We start from the raw sequence: 16,243 nt of genomic DNA, 5'->3' as shown, positions 1-16,243 counted from the left end.
AAAAACTTGAAGGACAAGCTTTCTGCTCAGAAATTTGTCTACAGACACAACTGTTAACTGCAGAGTTGTGGAGCTGTGTGTCTATTTTGGCACTGAACGCTCTGTATGTCAGATCAGTACAAAGAGCGACTAAATTAACAGCAATGTCAAGATAACAGAAAAATCCAAGTCAACACTCTGTTAGAAAAAAATAATTGTGTGACACAAATGAAGACCCAAGAAGGTCTGAATTTGCAACTTTGAAGAACAGGTATGGAAAAAATTCTCTGCTTTATACAACATACTGTAGAGAAGTATTGTATTTTTAATACTTAGTTATTGAACAACAGTCCATTGTGTAGTAAAGACCAAATGCATACAGTCAAGATTTTAAAAAAAGATTCCTCCCATCAGCACAGGAGCAGATGGAGCCAGGCGGAAATAATGGGACTCTCTTAATGGCTGAATTGGTATGACACCACCGAGGCATATTTGTAACCTCACATTGCTCCTTCTGTGGCCAGATGAAAAACGTAATAATAAGACACCGATTGCACATTCCAGGTTCAAGGGGGAAAACCCCACAATATAATAAGAAGTAAATCATATGTTTTGGAATGAGCAATAAAGGAGGCAGATGCTCTGACAATAATGCTGATATATCCAGGGAGGCATCTGGGATCTTGTAGGATGGCTCCTCCTCAGATTAGCACTGCCTAATTATGAATAATTGAATTATGGGCCCTGCTGGTGAGGCTTATACCATTTGTCTTGTTGATAGCAACTCCAAAACACCCACACTTGAATTAATTTGCTGGTAGTTATTACTGAATGAAAAGTGAAATGATTCAGCAGCCTAATCAGAAGGGCTGGGCAAGTGGAATGGACAGCTACACTGTCAGCTGCATACTGTGGCCCAGTGGGATATGTTATCGGGCCTGTCAGTTGACACGTCTGCCTCAGTTTCTCTGTGGTGAAACTGGAAAACAAAAGCAGCTCAGACCTACAAAGACATCTGCTCATCTCAACAACCTGACTGAACACCAGTGTCAAGTTTATTGGCTTCAAATTCTGCATTGATCCCATAGAAGCCAAGAGTGACATTTTGCCCTCTTTCCAATATGCTTAAGCAATTCATATATGACAGAGAAAACATGTAACCCTCTGACATACACCAAAAATAATGAGGCCACCTTGACTGGGTCTGGCCCACGCAGAGCAAAACCTTGCATATTTCCTGAAAATCATTTTATACCTGTTATTTGCCATGTTGGTGTCCAAAGATACATCATGACCATTTGAATGTGATAAGCATGTGAGAAAACTGCTGTTTTTCCTTCATGGACAGAATTATGTAAACTTGGTAACCTGGATAATTCTGCAGCTTTTAAATTTAAATACTTTGGCGAGCCAGTTCTTCTGAAGTCTGACTCTTTTGCCCTCTTGGAAAATAAATGCTTTCTTTCCTTTGCTAAATGCTTCCTTCTCTCTCTTCCTTTGACAATCATCTCAAAAACCTTTGTGCAAAACCCCTAATGGTTTCTTATTATTTGTTTGATCAGAAGCAAATTCCTTTGGCTGATATGTCATGGCTGCTGGAATCTGACCTTGAACTCTTTCTGCACATTTATGTCCCATTGTTCCCTCATGTGAATCCCCTGGCAGCTAAGTAGACCATGGTTGCCTGGATTGCCATCCTTGCACATTGGCTCATGCTGCCTCTTCGTTTTGCAAAATCCTTCTGACATCGCTTTATCAGTGCAAATTATATTCATCTCTTCAGGCACAGCTTAGGTCCTATATTGTCCGTGAACCTCACTGGGTAGCTCACAGAATTTTCCTTCTCTCAACTCATAGTCTGTGCCACATATTCAGCATTTAACCCCTTGTGCCTATGTGAAGTACTTTGCATTAATGTTTTATGTCTGAGAACCTTGTCTCTCTTAGATAGACTGTAAACTTCAATCCACAAGAAAAACCAATGCAGGTGTACTATTTAATGGAGGAACTGGAAAACTGAGTACTGTATTGTTTTCTGCTTTTTGCAGAGTTTTCATTGCAATATTGAGACATGTGAAACATTGGAATACAAGCCACTTTTAATAATTCTATGCCAAGTATGACTTTCAACCCCCTAGCAACGCCTTGAGCAACTCCTACACCTTTCTGATCAATTTCTGTTATTTGTGCCAAGATGGCAGAGTAGAAGGACGTGCACTCATCTTCTCCTGCGAGAATTCCAAAATTACAACTTGCTGCTGAACAACCATCGATAGGAAAATGTTGGATCTCACCAAAAAAAGATACCCCATGTCCAAGGGCAAAGGAGAAGCCCCAGCAAGATGGTAGGAGGGGCAAAATCACATTTAGAATCAAGCCCCATACCTACCAGAGATGCTCAGAGGGATCAAACAAAACCTTGTGCACCAGGAGACCTCACAGAGACTGAGCCAGACCTTCCTTTGAGTGTTTGAGTGTCTCCTGCAGAGGTCCGGGTCAGCAGTGGACTGCCACAGGGGCAGGGGCTCTGGGTGCAGCAGACCTGGGTGTGGAATAAGCCCTCTTGGAAGAGGCCGCCTTTAACCCCACCATAGAGCCGCCAGAACTTACACAGACTGGGGAAACAGACTCCTGGAGGGCACAAACAAAACCTTGTGCACACCAGGACCCAGGAGAAAGGAGCAGTGACCCCACAAGAGACTGACCCAGACTTGCTGGTGAGTTAGTGTCCAGGAGTCTCTGGTGGAGGCGTGGGTCGGCAGTGGCCTGCTGCAGGTTCGGGGGCACTGAGTGCAGCAGTGTGTGCATGGGACCTTTTGAAGGAGGTCACCATTATCTTCATTACCTCCCCTTTAGTTTGGTCTCAGGTCAAACAACTGGGAGGGAACACAGTCCCGCCCATCAACAGAAAATTGGATTAAAGATTTGCTGAGCATGGCCCCGCCCATCAGAACAAGATCCAGTTTCCCCCTCAATCAGCCTCTCTCATCAGGAAGCTTCCATAAGCCTCTTACCCTTATCCCTCAAAGGGCAGACAGACTGAAAACCACAATCACAGAAAACTAATTAAACAGATCACATGGACCACAGCCTTGTCTAACTCAATGAAACTGTGAGCCATACCCTGTTGGGCCAGCCAAGATGGATGGGTCATGGTGGAGAGTTCTGACAATATATAGTATACTGGAGAAGGCAATGACAAACCACTTCAGTGTTCTTGCTTTGAGAACTCCATGAACAGTATGAAAAGGCAAAAAGATATGACACTTAAAGAGGAACTCCCCAGGTCGGTAGGGGCCCAATATGCTACTGGAGATCAGTGGAGAAATAACTCCAGAAAGAATGAAGAGATGGAGTGAAAGCAAAAACAACACCCAGTTGTGGATGTGACTGGTGATAGAAGCAAGGTCCAATGCTGTAAAGAACGATACTGCATAGGAAGATGGAATGTTAGGTCCATGAATCAAGGTAAATTGGAAGTGGTCAAACAGACAGCAAGACTGAACATTGACATTTTAGGAATCAGTGAATTAAAATGGACAGAAATGGGCAAATTTAACTCAGATGACCATTATATCTACTACTGTGGGCAAGAATCCCTTAGAAGAAATGGAGTAGCCCTCATAGTCAACAAAAGAGTCCAAAATGCAGTACTTGGGTGCAATCTCAAAAAGGACAGAATGATCTCTGTTCATTTCCAAGGCAAACCATTCAATATCACATTAATCCAAGTCTATGACCCAACCAGTAATGCTGAGAAAGCTGAATTTGAATGGTTCTGTGAAGACCTACAAGACTTTCTAGAACTAACACCCAAAAAAGATGTCCTTTTCTTTATAGGGGACTGGAATGCAAAAGTAGGAAATCATAAGATACCTGGAGTAACAGGCAAATTTGGCCTTGGAGTACAAAATGAAGCAGGGCAAAGGCTAACAGAGCTTTGCCAAGAGAACACACTGGTCATAGCAAACACCCTCTTCCAACAACACAGGAGAATACGCTACACATGAACATCACCAGATGGTCAATACCGAAATTAGAGTGATTATATTCTTTGCAGCTAAAGACGGAGAAGCTCTATACAGTCAGCAAAAACAAGACTGGGAGCTGACTGTGGCTCAGATCATGAACTTCTTACTGCAAAATTCAGACTTAAATAGAAGAAAGTAGGGAAAACCACTAGACCATTCAGGTATGACCTAAATCAAATCCCTTATGATTATACAGTGGAAGTGACAAATAGATTCAAGGTATTAGGTCTAATAGAGTGCCTGAAGAACTATGGATGGAGGTTCATGACATTGTACAGGAGGCAGTAATCAAGACCATCCCCAGGAAAAAGAAATGCAAAAAGGCAAAATGGTTGTCTGAGGAGGCCTTACAAATAGCTGAGGAAAGAAGAGAAGCTAAAGGCAAAGGAGAAAAGGAAAGATATACCCATCTGAATGCAGAGTTCCAAAGAATAGTGGGGAGAGATAAGAAAGTCTTCCTCAGTGATCAATGCAAAGAAATAGAGGAAAACAATAGAATGGGAAACACTAGAGATCTCTTCAAGAAAATTGGAGATACCAAGGGAACATTTCATGCAAAGATGGACACAATAAAGGACAGAAATAGTATGGTCCTCACAGAAGTAGAAGATATTAAGAAGAGGTGGCAAGAATACATGGAAGAACTATACAAAAAAGATTTTCATGACCCAGATAACCACAATAGTGTGATCACTCACATAGAGCCAGACATCCTGGAATACGAAGTCAAGAGGGCCTCAGGAGGAATATGAACAAAGCTAGTGGAGGTGATGGAATTCCGGTTGAGCTATTTCAAACCCGAAAAGATGATGCTGTGAAAGTGCTGCACTCAATATGCCAGCAAATTTGGAAAACTCAGCAGCGGCCACAGAAATGGAAAGGTCAGTTTTCATTCCAGTCCCAAAGAAAGGCAATGCCAGTGAAAGTTGCTCTGTCATGTCCAACTCTTTGTGACCCCATAGACTATACAGTCCATGGAATTTTCCAGGCCAGAATACTGGAGTGGGTAGCCATTCCCTTCTCCAGGGGATCTTCCCAAGTCAAGGATTGAACCCAGGTCTCCCACATTGCAGGCAGATTCTTTACCAGATGAGCCACCAGGTAAGCCCCACATTCTGAGCACAGTGGCATCATCTCCCACGCTAGCAAAGTAATGCTCAGAATTCTCCACCTCAGGCTTCAACAGTACGTGGACTGTGAACTTCTAGATGTTCAAGCTGGATTTAGAAAAGCCAGAAGAACCAGAGATCAAATTACCAACATCTGTTGGATCATCGAGAAAGCAAGAGAGTTCCAGAAAAACATCTACTTCTGCTTTATTGACTACGCCAAAGACTTTGACTGTGTGGATCACAACAAACTGTAGAAAATTCTTCAAGAGATGGGAATACCAGAACACCTTACCTGCCTCCTGAGAAATCTGTATGCAGGTCAAGAAGCAACAGTTAGATCTGGACATGGAACAACAGACTGGTTCCAGATCAGGAAAGGAGTACATCAAGGCTGTATATTGCCACCCTGCTTACTTAACTTCTATGCAGAGTACATCATGAGAAATGCTGGGCTGGATGAAGCACAAGCTGGAATCAAGATTGCCGGGAGAAATATCAATAACCTCAGATATGCAGATGACACCACCCTTATGGCAGAAAGTGAAGAGGAACTAAAGAGCCTCTTGATGAAAGTGAAAGAGGAGATTGAAAAAGTTGACTTAAAGCTCAACATTTAGAAAACAGATCATGGCATCCAGTCCCATCACTTCATGGCAAATAGATGGAGACACAGTGGAAACAGTGGCTGACTTTATTTTTCTGGGCTCCAAAATCACTGCAGATGGTGACTGCAGCCATGAAATTAAAAAGATGCTTGTTCCTTGGAAGAAAAGTTATGATCAACCTAGACAGCATATTAAAAAGCAGAGACATTACTCTGGCAACAAAGGTCCATCTAGTCAAAGCTATGGTTTTTCCAGTGGTCATGTATGGATGTGAGAGTTGGACCATAAAGAAAGCTGAGGACTGAAGAATTGATGCTTTTGAACTGTGGTATTGGAGAAAACTCTGGAGAGTCCCTTGGACTGCAAGGAGATAAAACCAGTCAATCCTAAAGGAAATCAGTCCTAAATATTCATTGGAAGGACTGATGCTGAAGCTGAAGCTCTAATACTTTGGTCACCTTATGAGAAGAACTGACTCATTGGAAAAGACCCTGATGCTGGGAAAGATTGAATGCAGGAGAAGGGGAAGACAGAGGATGAGATGGTTGGGTGGCATCACTGACTCAGTGGATTGAGTTTGAGCAAGCTCTGGGAGTTGGTGGTGGACAGGGAAGCCTGGCATGCTGCAGTCCACAGGGTTTAAAGTCGGATATGACTGAGTGAATGGACTGAACTGAACTGAGTCCAGGTAAAAGCTTCAGTTTCATATCTGATGCAAAACTCTTCTTCAGGGCTGGTCAGACTTTTTCTTCTTCTGTCTTCTATCTAGAGCTTGGGGAAGTGATGGCAGGGAAGAAAAACTTCTTTTGTCTTCTTTGGGTGATTACAATCTGCTTTTCGTTGCTTTTCTGGTAATGCTGATGGGAGAGAATGCCTGGTTGCAGAGTGCAGATGTTGACTTTCTGACGGGGTCCCCACTACAAAATCCCTTCCTGTGGGATCTTTGGTTTCAGATCAGCCTCTTCCCTTGACCTCCTCTTACTACCAGACCACTTTCCTAGCAATGGCTTTCATGAGAGCTGTTCTGGTTGGATGATTCCTTTCCATGCAGTTTCTGTGGATCCATCAACCACACAGGAAAGTCATGTTATTCATACGAAGTAGCACAAGTGCTGACTCCAACCTCTGCTTTCTCTGTATGCTTCTCCCCTGTTCCCCTTCCTCTGTTCATGCCAGCCTGGGGGCAGATATGCAAGACCACTTTCTCAGCAGATACCAAGTGGGGATAAAACGACATTACCCCGATGTGTGCACATCTGCATTTCATGCATCTGATTCTCTTGTACACTCCTGATCAACCCTGGGCTTACGTTACAAATACCAATTTTGTGAAGCTATTTTTCTAATAGCAGTTCTTGGTCAAAATTATTCTTGATCAAAATTGTAAAATGAATAGCTGTTTCAATTCTAAATAAGGTAGTTCTAATGAAAGCCTGAGATCACCTCAGACATCATGTCATATCATATTATATTATATGCACAAGAATCTTTGTTTCACTGAAGAAGACACTATTTCAGCAGTTTATTCTCAGTCCTGAAACTTTAAAAAATTTGTGATGCATGAATTTTATTTTATTAGAAGTAGTTTGAGACATCTGTGTAAATTTCAGACACCTTCTGGACAATTCCATTATATTTTATAGACATCCATTTCTCCTATAATTTTTTCACCTTAATTTTTATTTTTGATTAAGTTTTTGTGGGTATCCTACCCCAACATCAGTATAATCTTTTCTAGATTTTTACTTTGGGGTCACTTTAAGCTGCTTTGGGGCATTCTAATTTTGGATTCTCTATCTGATATTTCCAATAGCTACAGTCCTTGAGGGCCCAATTCTTTATTTCTCCAGCTGTTTTGCTCATGGCCAGTGTGTTTTGTAATTTTGGATTGTGATACCATGTTTGTTTGAATTTTCTATGTTAATTTATTGTTTGGGGGTTTCCCAACCAATCAGAGCCTGCATTTTAATCCCAAATGCATAAGGGTAAACCAGTAGTTATGAATTTCAGAAGATATTTTTTATTTTTTAGGCACCCTAAATCTGTGCCAAGACAGAACAATCTTGTGTTTTCTTTTTGCTGATAGGCAGACAGCAGTTTTCCAGCCTTCTTTCTTTACTGAGGTTGAGCACATGGATTTCAACTCCAAATCCCTGTCTTTTGTAAGCTCAAGATCTTATTTTCTGTCTACCGGTCACTCTTAAAAACCAAGCCTTTAGAAAATGGGAACTATTAACTGCTTTGAGGCCAATTGCACTTTCAGTGTCAGCCTGCAACTATGGGTTACAACTTGCTTTTAGGGGGGATTCCTCATACATTAAAAAAAAATGAACTCAGGTATGCATTGGAAAGAATGACTTATATTTGATTCAGTTTTTCTATGTATCTTATAGAAAAAAAAAATTGAAAACATCTAGCCTGCTATTCCTTTAAATTTCAAATCCTACCTACTCATATTTTAGACTTTTCTCCATATCTTGCTCTGAGCATTGTAATAAGAAAATACTGTTTATTGAATACCATTTATGCACCAAGTGCTTTATATTTGTGATTCCATTTTGTTGTCATCTTTACTGTAATTCTGATTATACCATATAAATGGGGCCCTATCTATTACTCTTTGTATCCACCCCTTGTATGTATTTTGTATATTTCTATGATGTTGTTGTTCAGTCGCTAAGTTGTGTCTGACTCTTTGTGATCCCATGGACTGCAGCATGACAGCATTCCCTGTCCTTCACAGGCTCCCAGATTTTGCTCAAATTCATGACAATTGAGTCAGTGATGATATTTAAACATCTCATCCTCTGTTGCCTTCTTCCCGTTTTGCCTTCAATCTTTCCCAACATCAGGGTCTTTTCCAGTGAGTCAGCTCTTCACATCAGGTGGCCAAATATTTTGGAGCTTCCGCTTCAGCATCAGTTCTTCCATTGTGACATAATAAGAAATACATATTTGGTCTTCACTCAGTTGAGCTCCTAAAACTCTGTATTTCCTAAGTGATAAGAGCTGTTAAAGTGTCTCTTGTTATGTTAATTGGGCTTCCCAGGCAGTGCTAGTGGTAAAGAACCCTCCTGCCAATGAAGGGTTTGATCCCTAGGTTGGGAAGATACTCTGGAGAAGGAAATGACAGCCCACTCCATTATAATTAGGAGGGCTGGAGCTTTCAGTCCTACCACATGCCCTTCTGGGAAGGTAGAGTGTCTGGAGGTTAAATTCATCACCAATGGCCAGTGATTTCATCAGTCATGCCTATGTAATGAACCTCCATAAAACCTGAAAGGACAGGTTGGTGAATTCGTGGAGATTCAGGAAGAATGGTATGCCATTCAGGAATAGTGGGAGCTCTGGGCCCTTTCCCCAGACCTTACCCTATGCATCTCTTCTATGTGGCTGTTGCTGAGTTATGCCTTCTAAAATAAACTGCTAATGTAGTGCGTAAGGTGTTTCTCTGAGTTCTGCAAGCTACTCTAGCAAATTAATCAAACCAAATTTGATTGGTTGGAACCTTCAGTCCATAGCTGGTGACAGCACTGGTGATAGGCACATAAAAAAAATGTACCTATTTTCAGATAAAGACCTGTGACCAGGGAAGTGAAGTGACTTGTCCAAGGTTATAGAGGTAGTCAGTGATTGATTTGTAGTAAAAGATCAGATGCCAGAGTCCATAACCCCTGCCATTTGGGAAGTTATTTCTTTCATTAGTTTCTGAAAAGCCAAGGTGACTAGCTGAATTATGAAAGTGGCTTGATTAAATGATAAGTGAAAAAAATTCTTCACATCATTAATTTTAAATTACATTGAATTTTAATAGTTAGAGGATTTATAATGTATAGAATCAAAGACATTTCATAGAGACAGCATTACAGAGTAAAACTTCCAGGCTCTATTGCTTATACATTGTGCCAACTTTTGTCTTATTTCTGAAAAGTAGGTAACATTTGTTTTGAAAACTATATTTTGAGTTCTCACCTTATTTAAGAGAAATATTAAAAACCACTGTGCTTTCTTTCTTTCCTCCCCTACTTTTCTTAGTCCCTGATATAAAGGCAAACTATTGTTTTTACTGAGTCCATTATAAAAATCAGTTTATTATTATTTCTTAAAAACCCACAGAAATTAGCTAGTTCAAAATGTCTTTTTCTTACAAGTATCTAAACATTCTAAAATAGATACAATTGCCTTGCTTCAGCTAATCTGTTACAGTTTTCTATTTAAGTCAAGATATTTAAACTAGAGAACACTTTTCTTCAGTAGAGGCTAAAGCTAGCAAACTGGTCATCAAAGTCAAGTGAGTATCACAAAGAATGTCCATACCTAGAAAGAGTATGTAGTGAAGATGAGCTTCTCACAATAGATGAGTAGATATTGTATGCTGAATAGAAAGGCTATTTTGGATCTTTTCAGGATAAATTGGTCTGTAACAAATTGTGTCAACTGCTGTTGCGGTTCATTCTCAGATGGAATTTGGAATAAATGAATACGTGTGCTCTCTGAGTATAAAGATTCTGACTTATAGTGCCCTTTTCAGTTTAGTGATATGAAAAAAAAATGACTCCCATTGTCTGAAATGAAAGAGTAGTTTTCTGTAGAGTCTGGAGAACGTTCTTATACTTTTAATGGCAAATTTAAAAACGTTGTCCACAGGGTTCTACATTGTATAGCTGGAGGCGAAGTCTGAGTCCATTTCACAGAAAGCGTGGAGCCTTGATTATTGAATGGGTTCCCATGGTGGCATGCACAGAAAACAGCTTTTCAATCTTTAGAGTCAGAGTGTGGGTTTGCTTATGTTAGGTTGTAAATCAATGCTTTTTAACTGCAAAATTGAAATACAAAATATTTTGACAATATAGTTTTAAAAAATACACAAAGAGCTGCAAAAGTCAATATTTAGGCAAAAGAATCTTTCCAAAATAGGATAGTTTTGAGTGACAGTATAATTTTAACTTCCCTTATTAATTTCCACACACCTCTTTATATAGAGCATGATATTAGATCAAAGGCAGGGACATCTCTTATTCACTTTTTTATCCTCTCACTCCTACTATGCCTGGTCAGTCCTGGATGAAGGTCTTTGGAGATATTCATCTAAATAGTCATGGGCAAGCCTCTGCTTGAACGTTGTTTCAGCACTGTTACCCCCACTATACCAGTCAACCCATCCTGGTTTTGACAGCTTAGGCAGAACCTTTTTCTTCTCTTGAAGAATTTTCATTCTCTCTTCTTCAACTGAAACTGGGCAGAGCCCTGCGGCTTCCCTGCCTGCAAGTACAAAGGCCCCTGTGTCTCTTGACTCTTGTTTGTAGAAAAGCTGAAGTCTCCCAGGCCTCCCAGGATCACATAAGAGCAGGTTCAAGCAATGAATGATTAGGACAATAAAGTCATAGACTCAGTGTCTGATGAAAAATTGGGATTAATGCTGTTGCTTATAATCATGTATATTTTTGTGGGCATTAGAATAATTGTAGCTTGCTCTAGAATTGTCAGCAAAGAGATGCTACAGACCCATGCTGGTATTTCTCACTCTAAGATCTTGATGCCCTTTCTCAGCATCAGAGAAGAGGGGCCTTTGCCTCTAATCTCATAGAAATGGAAGGATATCTGACAGTGGGAATTGGCAAGCAGCTTTTCTATTTATCTCTGTTTTCCTTGAATCTTAATCACAAAAATGAGATCCCTAGGTAACATTTAACCTAATTCTTGACTTCTATTTTACTGAACCTACACAATGCCTTGCCTAACCTGTTGATTCCTTTCTTGGATTAAAAGGAGTGAAAAGTGAAGAAGTAAGTAGTAAAAGAATAACTGACTCTCTATGCCAAACTTTCCCTTAGCAAATTTGCATGCTGTCCATGTGGGCAAGACAGCATCCAAAAGAGGGTCAGAAGTCAGTTGGTCTGCACTCAATGGAAAAATGACAAAGAATCTGACCTCTTACATTAATGATTTACTGGGATTGTTTCCCCCTTTTCCCTAAAAAATTGTCATGGCTGAGTGAACCTCAGACAAGTGTTCACTATCTCCCCAGATTGCCAGATTTTCTGAATAAAGCAGGTTTCCTTTCTCATCAATACTTGCCTCTCAGTTGTTTGCTTTTGAAAGGTGAAAAGCCAAATCTGTTCAGTAAATAACTTTCTCATGCTAGGTTTGTCCTCTGAAGCCTCTCAGAACAAGTCTGTTCCTTCTTCCATGTGAAAAACCTTTTAGACATTTGAAGTCAAATACAATGATACAAAATTTGATTTATGGTGTGGCAAGTGCTACACCACTGGGTTAGGAAGATCTCCTGGGGAAGGGAACGGTGACCCACTCCAGTAGAATTGCCCAGAGAATTCCATGGACAGAGGAGCCTGTGCCGGGCCTGTGTTGCTGTATGCGGGATTTATCTAGTTGCGGAGAGCCAGGGCTACTCTCTAGCTGCAGTGTACGGCCTCATTGTGGTGGCTTCTCTTGCTGCGGAGCACAGACTCTAGGTACGCAGGCTGCAGCAGCTGGCCGTGTGTGGGCTTAGTGGTTGGCACGAGGGCTTCGTTGCCCCACTGCATGTGGAATCTTTCCAGACCAGGGATCGAACCATGTCCCCTGCGTTGGCAGACAGATTCCTAACTCTTGGACCATTAGGGAAGTCCCTAGGACTTGGATTTTGAAGAAGTTTGTTTTATGGGTTACCTTCACACTAGTTTAAATCATGTTAATCTTGTTGTCAACTAAAATCCCTGTTCTCTTTTCTCATGCTCTTTAAACACTTTCACACATCCTTGAGTAGATTTTGAGTTAGACTTTGAAATTTGCATTTATCTCTCTTAAATTTCTTGTTGTATTTAGCTTATCATTTTGGCTTACCAGAATCTTCATGAATTTTTCTCATATTAGCTAGCAATCCTATAACGCTCTTTTATGTCACTTCCAGCCTCATCGCTCATCACTTCCACCCTCATACACTCTACTCCATACATACAATCAGAAATATAATTCTTGGGACAAGTCATGCTTTATCTCGGTTTGAGTCATTGCTTATACTGTTTTGTGATACTTTTTCCTTTTTTTCCCTCTGCTATGAAGCTCTTATTCTTCATGGTTTGACTGAGACATCACTTTTTCTAGGACTTTGTTTATTGCTGGGTGAGATGGCCTACTTTGGAGCTCTTATAGTGCTCTGTATTTATGTTAGTCTTAGCACTCATCAAACTATTATACATTATAATGGTCATATCCTTGGCTCATTTCCTCACTAACGTGTATGATCCTGAATGCATTTTGTATCTTCAGTGTCTAGTATAATGCATGGCATATAGTGAGCTTTTACTACGTATTTCTTGGGTCAAGTGGCCTCAGCAAGGTAATAAGAAACATGTGTACATGACCAAGGAAGTTGCTCTCTTACATACCTCATTAAACCCTGGTCCTGCAACCCACAATCTGTGTTTTAGACTCTGGTCATTCAACCAGTTATGGGCCTACCACGCTAAGTCACTTCCAGCACACTTCTTATATCTTACAAGATCACCACCAAATATAATAATACCATTCTGAAATTCAGTGATACTATGCACATGGACTTGACTTGACCGATAGTCCCAGAAATGAAATATTTGTGTTGACCTTAAACTATAATGGTATTTAATTCTTTTTTAAAAAAATTATTCATGGCTGTACTTGGTCTTTGGTGCTATGCCTGGCTTTTCTCTAGTTGTGGTGAGCAGGGGCTACTCTTCATTGTGGTACGTGGGCTTCGCATTGCAGTGGCTTCTCTTGTTGCAGAGCACCAGAGTGAGCTGTGCTAATCTTAGTCACTCAGTCTTGTCCTACTCTTTGCAAACCCATGGACTGTAGCCCATTGGGCTTCTCTGTCTATGGGACTCTCCAGGCAAGAATACTGGAGTGGATTGATGTGCCCTCCTCCAGGGGATCTTCCCAACTCAGGGATGGAACCCACATCTGTTGCTGTCTACTTGCATTAGAAGGTGGGTTCTTTACTACTGGTGCCATCTATGTAGTTGCAGATGCAGACTCAGTAGTTACAGCACATGGGCTTAGTCACTCTGCAGCATGTGGGATCTTCCCAGACCAGGGGTTGAACCCATCTCCCCTGCACTTGGAGGTGGACTCAACCACTGGACCACTGGTTGTTCAGTTGCTCAGTCATGTCCGACTCTTTGCAACCGCATGGACTGCAGCATGCCAGGCTACCCTGTCCTTCACTATCACCTGGAGTGTGCTCAAACTCATCCTCATTGAGTTGGTGATGCCATCCAATCAACTCATTCTCTGTTCCCCCCTTCTTTTCCTGCCCTCAATCTTTCCTAGCATCAGGGTCTTTTCCATTGAGTTGGCTCTTGGCATCAAGTGACCAAAATATTGGAGCTTCAGCATCAATCCTTCCAATGAATAGTCAGGGTTGATTTCCTTTAGGATTGACTGATTTGATCTCCTTGCAGTCCAAGCGATTCTCAAGAGTCTTCTCTAGCACCACAGTTTAAAAGCATCAATTCTTTGACAGCTCAGCCTTCTTCATGGTCCAACTCTCATATCCATACATGACTGCTGGAAAAATCATAGCTTCAACTGTATGGACCTTTGTTGCCAGGGAAGTCCCTATAATGGTGTTTAATTTTTATTCCCAGTTTCTTGTTTAATTCTTCCCTGTATTGTTTATAGAAGCCTTTAATCTCATCTTAGTTTTCTGTAGATTTTATTTGTATTTTCAAAAGACCTTTAGCAAATTTAGGATATCCGATTATTTTTACAAATATTAAATATGTTTATGCTATCACTGGTCTTTGTATTTTAACTCTACCTTATGACCCTCTTTCTTAATGTGAAACAAGTTTTATTTATATTTTAAGTTAGTCTAGAGAAAGGGAATTAACCTTGATGAAGTACATGTATGCCAGACAGTTCCTCCTTGGATTATTGCTTATCCCTCAGAAAACACTGCAAAGCAGATTTTATTATACCTGTTTTATATAAGAGGGAAGTAAGATGTAAAGCAAGGAAGGCACAGAGTTGTCACTGAAATTCAGTTAGGTTTTGTTCTGAAGCAGAGAACCTCTGAAAGAATCTGATGACAGCCAAACCTCCCTTCCCAATAAATCCATTTAAGCCACACATCAGTTGGGGTTGTCTGTTATAAGCTAAAAAAAAAAAAAGAATTGGATTTTGAAATGGAGAGGAGGCTTTATGTTTTCAGACATTGGTAGCTCACAGAACCTCTGGGAGAGTTGTAGAATTGGAACTGGGATTAACCAACCAGGAAGAAATGTCCAAGCCCACCCTACAGAGGTGTCTGGTGAGGAATCCACTGTTACATTGCACTATAAGCTGCAGTTTGGACTGCTATTTCTGGAATTTAGTGCTTTTGAAACCATAGCTTCCACCCCATTTTTTGGGAAGTGGGTAAACTGTGTTTATTTCCTTCTATTTGTGTGTATGTGTTTAAGGAAAAGGAGAAAATCCCTCCTCCCTTCCAGCACAAAGTGTCCACTAGGCCTAGAGGTGAGTGCATACATGCGTGCTAAGTCACTTCAGTCATGTCTGACTCTTTGCCACCCTATGGACTGTAGCCCGCCAGGCTCCTCTGTCCATGGGATTCTTCAGGCAAGAGTACTGGAGTGGGTTGCCATCCTCCAGGGGATTTTCCCGACCCAGGGATCGAACCCATGTCTCTTTTGTCTCCTGCATTTGCAGGTGGGTTCTTTACCAGGGGGTGAGTGCAGTCAGGGCCAAGTGCCCCACTAGAAGACATAGAAGCAGAAGGCAATGGCATTGACTCTGTAGTCCATGAGGAGGAAGGTGTTGTGCGTGTCTGACCCCTAGGCTGCCCTGCACAGTAGAAAGAAGTGCCACAACTTCATCAGGGTGAAGGTAGAGAAGCAGTTCTGAGTCAGGAGCTCTCTGCCTTGGGTCAGCATCAAAAAGAAACCTTCCCTCAGCTACTCCCAGTTCCTCCATGTGGAGTCCACACACAGGATGGGAAGGCCAGTCTCCCACTGGAACACGGCCTGGTCAATCCCAGGCAATGTTGCCATGATGCATCTGTCCAGCATCCTCCTGGTTTTCCTGAAGGTATAATGAGAAAGGGGAACTGCCTGTGGAGCACCTCCTTCAATTTTACAGCAAAACCTAGTTAACCTGTGTTTATCAAATGGTGGTGGATGAGGATTCCTAGCTGATCTGGCACCTGGAAATAGTTGAACCTGGTGGGCAGTGTTAGGAGGAGCTAGGCTGTTCATGGTCAGACAGAAACGACCCACTAACATGGTCCCACAGCAACAAGCATCAAGACTGGCTGGCCTCACAAATGTGGACCCATAGCAACCACCATCTGCATCTTGTCAACACTACAAATAGAACCTGCTCCTGGGCTTGCAAGTTGAGCAGTGGCATAGGGCACCGTGTTCTGAAGGGCTTACATTTGGTTTAATGCTCTATCGTTACCACCTTGGATTGCTTAATCATTTTTGAACACCAGGCTTCACATTTGCATTTTGCATTAAGCCCTGTGAATTATGTAACT

Source organism: Cervus canadensis, chromosome 25 (genome assembly GCF_019320065.1).
Source record: "Cervus canadensis isolate Bull #8, Minnesota chromosome 25, ASM1932006v1, whole genome shotgun sequence".
In the NCBI taxonomy this organism is placed as follows: Eukaryota; Metazoa; Chordata; class Mammalia; order Artiodactyla; family Cervidae; genus Cervus; species Cervus canadensis.
Note: the sequence above shows the minus strand (reverse complement) of the source record.